Here is a 12,221-nt window from a genome sequence, read left to right on the forward strand (position 1 = left end):
CCTCTTTAGAACTAAGTTTTAAGGAAGAGAATGTCACGGGAGAATGGCTAAATATTTTATCAGACTTTAAAAATGCAGAAATAGTATTTATATGTTGCTTACAGATACATGTAATAGATTCCCCCAGAAGAGGTGTGTTGGTAAACATCAAATACAGGAATGTTGGAGGTTAATGAATGGGAAAGTTGATTGGGGAGAGATATATAAGGGGATTTAAATGTGTTGGTAAAGTTTTCTTTCCTAGTTCAATCAATTTCCTAGTGGCTATGTTAATGTTAGCTCTATTTTTCTTTATATATTTTTAAATATATTAAGTACTATAGAGATCCAGCCTTTAAAGTTGATGATACTGGCTCTTCTACGGAGAATGATTCATAATGAAAGCATGGAGACGTTTGGAGGGTTTGAAGTAGTCTAGTAGAGAAGGGACTGTGGGGGGTGCTGAGGTGCTGGCAGTGGAGAGAAGTAGCCCTTTTGTGATATACTTGGTAAGTAGAAGCAGCAGGATTTATTGATGGCAAGGATGTACGAGCTAAAGTACAGAGAGAAATAAAGGATGACTGCTAGATTTTTGGCTGGAGAAACTGGTAGATGGTTGTGTTATGAGGGAGTTGGGATTACTAGAAGAGGAGAGGGCTGGCAGGGAGTGTGAGGGACACAGAGCAACAGATTAAGAGTACTATAGTGTACTACAGCTGATACAGGCTACCCAAGAATTCCTCTAGTTCTTTAAACATTTTTCTATTCTAATCATCTCTAAATTGAGAACTTAAGGATTTCTTTTAAAAAATAAATTAGTACCCTAAGAAAGCAGCCAAACAACTCAGACTCTACTACTGTGATTGTTTCTACAATATTTAAAATTCATTAGGAATAAACATGACTTACTTATAGGAATGTATCATCTGCCTGCCTCCCCACTGGTACTGCCTAAATCATTCTAGACAAACATCAGGGACACTTAAGGAAAGGAAAAATAGTATTAATTCAGTTATTGATGAGCTATCTATTCTTTTGGTAGAGAATGGATTTTCTCAAGCTACAGCATCCCCTACTTGAGTTGCTTCTCCTTGGAGCAATTATGTGTGTTAAGCATAATTAGGCAACCTTTCCATGAACACAGAAAGAAATAATAAGGTAAGGATCATGTTTATTTTATAATTAGTTTTTCAAAACATACCTGAAGTTCCTGTTTTACAAAATTCTCCTCATGAAAATGTAGTGTGATTCATCATCCTTAACTTTTAGTAAAACAAATTTCTTTCTACAATCTGTTATTTAATTTTAAACAAATCAGTATAAAACTCCTCTCTTTTATTGTAAAACTTCAGGTCTTTTGCATTCTATGCTATACATAGTACATTCCCCAAACTGGTGGTTTTAGGAAGATGGCTGTGAGTGTCCCCTGACCATTGCCCTGTAGGCTTGGAGGACTGTTCTTTATGCAGGACTAGGGACCCAGTGGTCCTTTTGGTTTCTGTAGCCTTTGTTCCTGCCTCAGTGAAGACTCTTTCCTCCCATCACCACTCCGTATTCTAATTAACATAGATTGTCAGTTTCTAAACACACATGTAATTATACATTTCAAAAGATTTTCAATATGTATGTTTGATAACTTACTTGAATTCAATATACGTAACTCAAAACTCAACAGTAAGAAAACAACCCAATTTTTTAAAATGTCAAAAGATCCAAATACTTCACCAGTGAAGAAATACGAATGGCAAACAAGCATGTAAAAAGGTACTCTACAACATTAGTCATTTAAAAAAATGTAAACTAAAAAGTAAAAAAAAAATTTAAAGTAAGTAAATTACTACTACACACCGATTGAATTGTTTTTTGAAAAATTGACAGTGTCGAGAACTGGTGAAGACAGAACTGAAATTCTTATATATTGTTCTTTTCTCCCCTTTTTAAAGTGGTACACTTTGTTGGATTAATTTCTATTCTTTTATTAGCTTCAGATGTAGCATATATTTCAATTTCCTAATTTATTATAAGATTGGAATTTATTTATTTTTCATTTTTAATGACATTTATTGTTTTCTTTCTAATTTTACAAGTGATACATGTTCATTGCATTCAACTAGAAATACATAAAAGGATAAAGTAAAAAGTAACAATCACCCATAATCCCCACCTCTCATAGGTAATGACCATGAGCAGTTTGATGCATTTACTCTGTGTCTATATATGCATATAGTTTTAATAATGAAAGAATAATTGACCTACAACACTATGTTAGTTTCAGGTGCATGACATAGTGACAGGATATTTCTTTATATTACAAAATCATCATGATGAAAAGTCTAGTTACCATGTGTCACCATACACAGATATTACAGTATAATTGACTATATTCCTCATGTTGTACATTTCATCTCCGGACTCATTTATTTTATAATTGGAAGTTTGTACCTCTTAATCTCCCTCTTTTACTTCACCCATACCCCCATCCACCTCCCCTCTGGCAACCACCTGTTTGTTCTCAGTATCTATAACTCTGTTTCTGTTGAATTATGTTAGTTCATTTGTTTTCTTTTTTAGACTGCACATATAAGTGAAATCATACAGTATTTGTCTTTCTCTGTCTGACTTATTTCACTTAGCATAATGCCCTCTAGGTCCATCCATGCAATTACCCATTTCTTCACCTTTGCTCACATTGTTCCTTTTCCCAATCTAAAGTCCCCCATTTCTTGCTCTCTCTAATATTGTTTTTCTTAAGACCTCACATAAAAACTACCTTTGTTGTCAAAACTTATCTGACCTCTTCAGGCACACTTAATCTTCTCTCCTTGGGGCCACCATCGTTACCTTATTTAAAACCATCAATGCCATTTTTCTCTGTTCCCTCTCTTCCTTTAGTTCTGAGAGGACAGGCCTCTGCTTTACCCAACTTTGTATCCCCATCACCTAACACAATGCTTGACAAATAGGTAAGTAAGCTTTATAATGAACAGTATCAAATTAATGAAATTATATCTATGTTGGGAGATATTTTTCTCCATTTCTTGCTGATGGCCAAATTCCTTAATGACTAGATAAAACCATCTATTATTATCATTAAGCAGCAGAGATTAAAGGTTGAAGATAGAAATGTTTGGCTTAGGCAATCCATTGATGGAAACATTTACACTAATGGGTAACAAGTTTAGTCAGCCATCCTACGTGCCTGATTCCAGTTGAGACAGAGAGGATGGATTCTGGCATTGGCATTGGCAGGTTGGTGAAAGAGAACTGAGAAGGGAAGTGGGGATTTTGAGACATAAGAAAAGAAGGGTAACCTGTCCTCTCACATGCTGGTAAGGAAAAGGGCTTAGTGAGTAGAAGGTCATCGGGAGGCCATATGATAAGTTGATGAGGTCAGGGATTCTAGTTTGTGTAGTCCAAGGTACTTACCTCTCTGTAATTCAGTTTGTCTCGTCAATTAAAATGAGAGTTATAGCATCACCTGATTTATAACATTATTGTGGGAACTAAGTGAAAATGTAAAGTGCATAGCTCAGTTTCTGGACATTGTAAGCATTATGTAAAAGTTATAAATATTAATATGATTTTTGACATTGTTAGATGCCCACAGAGAACAGAGTAGATTTGACAGGGACTTGGAAGTACAGAAGATGGAAGATGAAGTCAAGGAAAACAGAACCTCATACTTTTCAGTGTTGTTCTGGGGAACGTTCAGTTTATACACACATAAAGCCACAAGCACTGTGTTTTGTATGGCACAATTCTCTCCACAAATATAGGGTTCCTGTGGTGTTCCAGGTGCTGTTCTATGTGCTAGGTAAACAGCAGTGAACAAAACAGATGAAGATTCCTTCCTTTATGGAGCTCATTCTAGCGTGCGCATTACTGTGATGAGTGTGTGTGTGTGTGTGCGCGCGCACGCGTGTGGGCGCAGCTTATGGGGAACACTGATTGCCTTTGAACCACATTGCACATAACTAAAACTGATTTAACAATTAAAATATTTTAAATGTTTTTAACAGGATCACCTTCATTACAATGGACTTCATTCCCAGAAACTATTGAGTAGGGGTTGTGACTGTCATGTCACAAAACAAGAGGGTCAGAAATACTGACAACTGTATTACAAAGATGTCCACTTGAGCCTTTGCTATTTGGGAAGAATGATAAAAAGTTGCTAAAATGATTGCTTTGTCTAAAACCATATAATCGCAAAAACATGGAAATGGCTGTCACAACATAGAAGATAAACCTATGTTCTGATCAGTCTGTCAGGCAGGTTTTGTTATTTTGCAGATTAATACTGAGGTTCCTGCCGGATACTACTTACAAAATCCCTTTTTATGTGTGTGTCTTGAAAGCATTTATTCTCAGATCACCCAGACAGCAATGGGATTGTGCTTGGAACAAGGACTGGAGTTACAGGGAATGTTGTGATATAGTCTTCACTAGTCTTCTTTCCTGTTAAGCCTGCAAATGACTGCCAAGTGATATCAAAGCACCATAGCAACAGCCTGAGGCAGTTTTTATTCACCTGAAAATTCATTAACCACCAGTCCCCTTAAAATCTAGCTGGAATCTTTAGCTGAAATATCCGTAGTTTCTTTTAACCCTTCATTTTTTTGCCAAGAGTTGGTAGCATTGATTTTAGATATATAAAGATATTAAAATCCTTTGAAAATAAAAGAAGTCACTTAAAAATTTTAAATACCGTCTACTCATCATTATATTTTAATGGATATGTTTGCTACAGAAGAAAGAACCAAAATCTTTCATTTGGAATCTTTATGCTTTAGACGCAAAACAAGATCTTTTCAATAAGAGTACATTTAAGATGTTATTTATCTTCTACATTTGAGCATGACAGACCACAGAATATCAAATTGGGGGCTCCCTTGTTTAGAAGCCATACTGGGTTTATTTAAGTTACTCATATGTTCAGTAATTATTTTTATGGAAAAGGGAGGAGTAGATTCATACATTTATTCATCAAACATTTTCTTAATGCCTGTTACGTGCAGGGCCTGTAATTGAAACCTGAAACAAAGAAGAAGACATATACATAAGTGGACAATTAAAAATTATTATACTCACCACAGAAAGAAATTGTAATTATGTGACATGATGGAGGCGTTAACTAATGCTAAGGCATTAACTCTATTGCAGTATATAAGTATATGAAATCAATGTGTTGTACACAAACTTACACAGTGTTATATGTCAATTATATCTCAGTAAAGTTGGGGGGGAAAAGCGCTATCAGGATACGAGGATCTAAGTCAAGAAATTATATCCACCCTTCAAATTCATACCACAAACTCTTAGAATGGACATAATTAAACGTTAGTCTTTAGAGACATTTCTCTGAACCACAGATAATTTTGTGCCAATCAGTGCTGCAATGTTTAAGTAGATTTGAGCCAAGAGTGGGACAGAAGCATTCTAACAAAGTTTTTAAGAGGATTTACATTAACTTGATAATAAAACTTTCTCCCCCTCCAAAAAAATTACTGTAGTAGATTAAATCTTACTGATTTGCTCTCTTATTTTGCCTGAACCTTTATAGTTATGAGTTCTTGGGTTTTTGCATTTGATTGAGGATTTTAACAAATTTTCTAAACGTATTTTGGTTCTTGAGATGACTTATTTTAAAGATACAGTTCTGGGCTTCCCTGGTGGCGCAGTGATTGAGAGTCCGCCTGCCGATGCAGGGGACACGGGTTCGTGCCCCGGTCCGGGAAGATCCCACATGCCGCGGAGCGGCTAGGCCCGTGAGCCATGGCCACTGAGCCTGCGTGTCTGGAGCCTGTGCTCTGCAATGGGAGAGGCCACAACACTGAGAGGCCCGTGTACCACAAAAAAAAAAAAAAAAAAAATACAGTCCCTCTCTGGGTCTAAAAGCTCAATGTTTTCTTTCCTTTTGATACATTAGTTTTGTATAATATCTATGGTGGACTTTTTCTGTCATGCAGTTTCAAACGAGGTGCACCTAGTTCTGGATTTTCCCAAGAGAATGAAGAGAGTTTTCTCATTTGTAAAATAGAGATAATAATAGTATTTCACAAAGACGATTGTTATGAATCAAATTTTGTAAAGCATATAAAACAACCTTTGACACATAGTTAGTGCGACAAAAATGTAGTTAAATGAGATAAAATATACATTACCCTTGATCCCATTCATTGTCTCCTTGAGTGTTGTGAATTAACTTATTCTCAGCTTCTTTTTTGGCAGATAATGGTAGCCATTCCCAAATTCTGGCCTGTCAGATAATAATGAAAACAAGTTTCATCCAGATTATACCACATATATAGATACTAACTAAATATTTAATAGTAAAATAACATATAAAATCAAACAACAGACATTTTATTTACAATGCTCATTTTGTAGTCTCTAGAAGATCCCATTCTCCATCCATTGGGGTTCTTTGAACACTACCTCGGATTAGAGGTTTGCTAGAGTCAAACACTAAAATTCTAGAGATACAATATTTCAGTCTTGTAGCCTCCTCAGATGCTCAAAATCAGGGCAGTTGAGGCGTTAGCCTCTGGTGCAAAATTTAAAGAGGTGCCGAAACACTTAGTAATCAAGAGAAATAATATTTTAAAAATTCAAAATGAATGCAAAATAATTTGTCATGAAGAAAATGTTAAAATTTTAAATAAGACAGTCGTTGTTTTATGTTCCTGCATTGCTGTGCAACAAGAAGTCATTTCCAAGTAACCAGTGGTTACCGAACTGCCAGAACAGGTCGTGAAGGTTTACCGTGGCATCTGACCCCATTGGGCAACATGGAGCTTTATGGTCATAGTTTTGATTGTAGAGATTTTATTAACTTTTACATTTGGTTCAAAATGTGGGAGGATATTTTAGTAAGAGTATGTAAGGGCACACGTTGTTTCTTTGCTGAACTCAGGCTTCAATATGCCTTCACGGGGCACTGCTCAAAACCCTCAGGAGTTCACCTTCAGAGGCAGAAAGGGTGAGGATTGTCTAAGATATCATCCTTAGAGGTGAGGCTGCTGGCCTCCTGGCTCTTCAACCTTGCTTATGTATGATAGGAGGAGTGAGTGTCTCTTAAAAAAAAATACATGCACATATTTCTATGTCTGCCTATCCATCTATCGTCTGTATATCTGTCTATCTATCCGTCTATCTATCCATGCCATTTTAGCTAATCTACATACTTTGCATATCTTTAATTTCTCCTTTGAGAGTCCATTTCCAACATTCATCATGCTAGTCCACAGACTATTATTTTCACCAATAAAAATGCATTTCTGTGTTGAAGAGAGTGTGGAGAAAAAGCAACCCTTCTACCCTGTTGGTGGGAATGTAAATTGGTCCAGTCACTATGGAGAACAGTATGGAGGGTCCTTAGAAAACCAAAAACAGAGTTACCGTATGATCCTGCAATCCCACTCCTAAGCATATATCTAGAAATGATGAAACTCTAATTTGAAAAGATACATGCACCCCAGTGTTCACTGCAGCACTATTTACAATAGCCAAGACATGGAAGCAACCTTAATGTCCCTCGACAGATGAATGGATAAAGAAGATGTGGTACATATATACAATGGAATATTACTCAGCCATAAAAATGAATGAAATAATGCCATTTGCAGCAACATGGGTGGACCTAGAGATTATCATACTAAGTGAAATAAGTCATTTAGAGAAAGACAAATATCATATATTGTCACTTATATGTGGAACCTAAAATATGATACAAATGAACTTATTTACAAAATAGAAATAGACTCACAGACAGAAAACAAACTTATGGTTACCAAAGGGGAAAGGGGAGAGAGGGGGATAAATTGGGAGTTTGGGATTAACAGATAACACAGTACTATTATATATATGTAATAGATAAACAACAAGAACCTACTGTATAGCATGGAGAACTATATTCAATATCTTGTAATAATCTATAATGGAAAAGAATCTGAAGAAAAGAATATATATATCCCACTACTGGCCATATACTGAGAGAAAACCATAATTCAAAAAGACACATGCACCCCAATGTTCATTGCAGCACTATTTACAATAGCCAGGTCATGGAAGCAACCTAAATGCCCATCAACATATGAATGGATAAAGAAGATGTGGTACATATATACAGTGGAATATTACTCAGCCATAAAAAGGAATGAAATTGGGTCATTTGTAGAGACATAGATGGACCTAGAGACAATCGTACGGAGTGAAGTAAGTCAGAAAGAGAAAAATATCGTATATTAATGCATATATGTGGAATCTAGAAAAATAGTACAGATGCATCAGTTTGCAAGGCAGAAATAGAGACACAGATGTAGAGAACAAACGTATGGACACCAACAGGGGAAAGCGGGGTGGTGGTGGTGGTGGGATGAATTGGGAGATTGGGATTGACATATATACACTAATATGTGTAAAATAGATAACTAATAAGAACCTGCTGTATAAAAAAATTCAAAAGAAAATAAAACCTTAAAAAAAGAATATAAATATATATCTCTGAATCATTTTGCTGTACACTTGAAACAAACACAACCTTGTAAATCAACTATACTTCAATTAAAAAAAAAACCCTTGGCTAGATTAAAACATAAAAAAAAATTCTGAAATCCAGTATTCTAATTAGCAAAGAGTAACAGCTTCCTGATTAGAACTTGCATTGACCACTCTCAGGCCTTTCATTCTCGATAGTAAGTGAGTTGAACACCCAGCACATGAACTTTTAAGTATAACAATGGACTGGCCAGGGAGCTGAAGCTTACACTCACTTGCACACACATAAAACAGTTATCTCTGACGGGGTATTTTTAAGTAAGTCACAGACAGTGAAACACTGAGTTTTAGTCATTATGTTCTTAGACCTCAAGTTGGATGTGTATTGCTGTTTACCTCATAGGCTAATGTAAGTAAATGCCAGACACAATAAATGAGGGGATCTGCTTGACTTGAGCTGATATCTTATTTTGTCTCTACTGTTTGGTACTCTGAGATGCTAAACCATCAGAATCACGGCAAAACCCATATTTTCCCACATGCAGTAGTATTTGGGTTCATCTTACCTCCATTCTTACATTAAAATTTTATCTATGGAGCTCCCCTGGTGACGCAGTGGTTGAGAGTCCGCCTGCCGATGCAGGGGACACGGGTTCGTGCCCCGGTCCGGGAAGATCCCACATGCCGCGGAGTGACTGGGCCCGTGAGCCATGGCCGCTGAGCCTGCGCGTCCGGAGCCTGTGCTCTGCAACGGGAGAGGCCACAACAGTGAGAGACCCGTGTACCGCAAAAAAAAAAAAAAAAAAAAAAAAGGATGTACATACGAACCTTCAAATTGCGAATTTTCAAAGATGTGAATGTGCATTCACATGTCCAATCACGTAAGTTAGTTCACGTGTCTGGCATACATTGTCACGTGCGTGCATCCTCTACAAGTGGTTGTGCTTTTGTGCACTTTACTGTATAGCACTGTATAGAGTACAGTAGTACAGTATCTTTATTTCAAGCCCAAGATGTCCAGAAGCAAGAGTAAAAACAGTGGTGATGTAGCTGGTACTACTGTACTTTTCAAGGTACTGTACTGTAAGATTTAAAATATTTTCTTTATTTTTTGTGTTTTTTTTCTATGTATTCTTTGTGTGAAAAGTATTATAAATCTATTATAGTACAGTACTATATAGCCAGTTGTGTTAGTTGGGTACCTAGGCTAACTTTGTTGGACTTACAAACAAACTAGGCTTACAAACGTGCTCTCAGAATGGAACTTGTTCTTATGTAGGGGACTTACGGGGGACTTCCCTGGCAGTGTGATGCGGCCAAAAAAAAAAAAAAAAGATGTAACTTGTTACTGTGGAAGTCTCTTTAGAAGAGGAGAGTGATGATATGACAAAGATGTAAATACAGCCACAAGCAATATGTGAGCTGCTTGGTAAGTGTTGGATGCATGAAAGTATGCATAGGTAGGGATAGGCAGACAAATGTGTAGGTAACGTAGATAGATAAGTAGATGACGTATCCCGTAAGCAGAAGTAGTGCAGATCTCAGGACCAGAGTAAGTGAGAGCTGGTGCATTTCTTCTGGTCCAACTCATTTCTAAGCTCACCAGTACCATGATTGTAAATAATTTATAGAGTATTAACTAACAGTCTCTGCTCAGGAAGAACAGACTTACTATATTTAGACTGTTTTAGATGTCATTTGTTGATCTTTGGTCAGTGTTACGATTTTTCAAAGTGTTTCTTGCAAAAAACATTTGCACTTTCAAGAAATGACTCTCTTCTCAATGTTTACATTAGAAAGTAAATGACATGCAAAGTGTATGCAATTCACAAAATGTCCACTTATGAATAATTAATGGAGTTCACTGGAAGCTTAAGATGCAACAGACATCATCAGCTCTGGGTGTCACCACACAACACTGCATTCCCTTCTTATTCTTTTCTCCCCCTTTTCTTATTTATTTGTTTATCCTGTATCTTGACACTTTCCCCTCATTCCTGATGTTGAACTTGTGGCTTTTTCCAAGTGTGAACTTCAGATGGTATTCCATCGGTCAAGCTCCCTCTGGAGTGCGCACAATGCCTGACAGGGTGGGGATTAATGTTGGAAGCCTCTCCCTCCAGCAGCCTCAGTGTCTCCTTTTCTTTCACGCTTTAGGGATGTTTTGTCAGCCTTTGAATGCTGCCTCTTTGGCTGCCTTTGTGGAGACAGCTTGTGCTCAGAGGTGATTTACTTGTAAGCTGATTGCCGCTCCATGTGTGAAGAAAGCATGACCAGTTCTCAGTCAGCCCGTCAGGGCGCCCCCAGCTCGTTACATCAGCATCGTACGATGGGGAACTGGGCAGCGCCAAACAGTCTCCTTGTTGCCTCTTTTTTTTTTCTTTCTTTCAAGGAAAGAGAAGAAAGCCTGGGAAAAGAGAAATAGATGCCTGTTTTTCCTTGAGAATCACTGAATGCTCTTCACTGTAACACCAAGGAAAAAAAATTTTAATTGATGTTCTATAACAGGAGGGGGGAAGCAAAGGGACACAGAAGACTGAGGGAAAAAAATTACAGTTTAACGAGACTTGGGTCCAGTATATCAGCTTTATCTGTTTTGGCACTTTATTGAACCTTCCCCTATAACTCCCTCCCCATTTTTCTAGTGGTTATATTAATGTTTATCTAGAAACTTGTATGTGCATTAGCAGAGCAGAGACAAAGAAAATAACACTTCTGTTTGTTTTGGTTTTGATCCAATTAAGTAGATTGTTTCTTCCTGTTTCGTACTGTTCTGGATTGTATTACATTGCTTACAGCGGACTGTATGCTTTAAATAAAAAGTGAGCTAGTCCCCATCCCCTCACCTGTGTCATTTCTCATCAATGTCAAGTACTGGTCAGGGGAGGCACGGCACATGAAAGTCCTGTGACGCACTGGTTACCGATCCTGTCATCCGAGAACTGTAACATTCATGGTAGTTCCTCCTTCCCAGATACGTGCAGCAAGAATATGCCTTATGTCCTGCTGAATTGTAGTCAATGTTGATGACTCATGTCCACAGTTGGTTTTGTGGCAATCAACAACGTTATCAACCTGAGTTTGAACATTTGACCAAGAAGGTTTTTTTAAAAAAAAGAGCTTGGTTCTGCTGAGGTTTACTAACGTCCCCATAATATGTGAACCAAACTCCCGAAAAGTGCTTCTTCCTCCTTATTTACGATAAAATCACAGAATTCTCTCTACGATCACATGGAACTAACAATGGTATCCCTGCTGATAACACTCTTCATAAATTAAAGAAGGAAGCATTTGTGTTAAAAATAGTGAAGTATGCTGTCTTATACTTCTGGGAATAGAGATTACTGTTTCCGAGAAAACTTGTTCCGGTTATGCAGCAGAGGCACCAAACACGGACCTTTTAATAAAGGTCACTTTTAATAAAGTTCATTTCTGTCACTTTTAATAAAGTTCATTTATAATATTACTTTATGCCTGTCTCCTTTGCCTTGGCAAAGGAAACTCCTAATTTTATCTTTAGCAGCTGAAACTTTAATGAGAATGTTTTTATGTATTATTTAATAAATTTTGTCAATTTGATTACATAAATCAAATAACATCCTCATTGCAAAAAATTAGAAAATGTAGAAAACATAAAGGAGAAAACCATTTCATCATTCCATGACTTAGAGGAAACCTCTCCTAATGTTTGCTATACTCGTCAGCTGACATGATTTGTGAAGGGGACCCGGGAAGACATCTGA

General features: G+C 37.0%; 1 protein-coding gene across 2 annotated transcripts in view; it reads left to right on the forward strand.

Annotated features, from left to right (window-relative positions):
• SMPDL3A (sphingomyelin phosphodiesterase acid like 3A) overlaps nt 1-11,275 on the forward strand; it is a 29,114-nt gene extending 17,839 nt beyond the window's left edge. The window contains exons 8-9 of one of the 2 annotated variants that reach the window (XR_014297586.1): nt 9,758-9,907; nt 10,636-11,275. The gene's annotated coding sequence lies outside the window, so the exon portion shown is untranslated. The remainder of the gene's footprint in view (nt 1-9,757; nt 9,908-10,635) is intronic. The other variant, XR_014297587.1, reaches the window with a different exon arrangement.
• The last annotated feature ends 946 nt before the right edge of the window (nt 11,276-12,221 follow it).

The sequence above is a fragment of the Grampus griseus genome (genome assembly GCF_964374135.1).
Source record: "Grampus griseus genome assembly, chromosome: 13".
NCBI lineage: Eukaryota > Metazoa > Chordata > Mammalia > Artiodactyla > Delphinidae > Grampus > Grampus griseus.